Here is a 1,424-nt window from a genome sequence, read left to right as displayed (position 1 = left end):
ACATTAAAATCTCTAAAAAATGACCAGAGGAAACATTGAAAAGTTAGATGATGATGATGGATACTACCAAGACGTCTGTATGCTAGCCGAAATATGAAGCTAACACCAGGAGCTAGTTAGCTTAGCTACGTACAAAGGCTGTAAACAGGGAGGAACAGCTTTACTTAATATGTACAAAGTAAGGAGACAGGTATTTCTTGACAGCAGAAGTCAGATGAAAAGACTGACAGGATACAACTCTGTCGAACACATGAAGCCTACCAACAGCCGATTAGCTTTAGCTTAGCACAAAGAACAGACTGAAAACCAAATACCAAAGATTAAATCCTGATCAAACTACACTTGACCTGTGTGATGTTACCACTAGACAAAACAGATCACTGTCCACACTGCAGAACGAGGACGTTTTCCTATATCGTACTTCCCTCTTTAAACGCCACATCCTTTTTGATTAGTTTCAACTCATGACCATTGTTCTTCAATTTGTGTTGTAAACTTGTTACAGACTGTTCGTGATTTTTTGTCTGATTCCAGTCCAACAAGGGTTGTAATGGAATTCAAGAACAATACATTTCCTAGTGGAAGTAGAGTTTTAGTTTCAGATTTCACGAGAACTAGTCCTTCTTTGTGGGATTATGTATCATTATGGCCATTTCTCACCATGCTTTACATGAAAGTGTATAGCTGGAAAACAATAGCACCATGACAGGAAGTCACTAGATCAGGGCTGAACAAAGTGGCAATCCGTAAAGTACAATCTGGCCTGTGACGTTTAATTTAAAAATTGTAATAATGGTTGCTGGTATGAGGTGAAATGCCTGTTAAATGTGTTGACTCTCTAATTATAATTTTAACTTCCATGATCTGAGCACAGCTGGCAGAGTGACAATGGCATGTTCCATTTTTTATTTAAAGGGTAGGAGGATGTTATTTGGCGACTGTCAGGGAAAAGTCGAGATGTTCTGGTAACGTTAAGGGAACCATAATTACAGGACGTTCCCTCTCGCTCTCTACACTACATTCACACAATGTCTGCAGCTAGAAATTGAACGTTCAGAGAACAATCTGAGAATCTCCCTGCTGGTATAAAGAACAACACCTTGTAATGTTCCTTGAATGTTCCCAGTCACGATGCAGAGTTCTTTGGAGGGTAGGAGGACGCTATATGGCAACTTTCAGGGAACATTCAAAATGTTCTGATAACATTTAGGAGACAATTATTACAGGGTGTTCTCTGTAGGTTGCTACACTACATTCACACAATGTCTGCAGCTAGAAATTGAACGTTCCCAGAACAATCTGAGAATGTCCCTGCTCGTCTAAAGAATATCGCCTTGTCATGTTCCCAGAACGTTCCCAGTCACGGTGCAGAATTCTTTGGAGGGCAGGGAACTCTCAGAACATTCCGGTAACATTTAGGGGAC

This window comes from Sparus aurata, chromosome 19 (genome assembly GCF_900880675.1).
Source record: "Sparus aurata chromosome 19, fSpaAur1.1, whole genome shotgun sequence".
NCBI classification, from domain to species: Eukaryota; Metazoa; Chordata; class Actinopteri; order Spariformes; family Sparidae; genus Sparus; species Sparus aurata.
Note: the sequence above shows the minus strand (reverse complement) of the source record.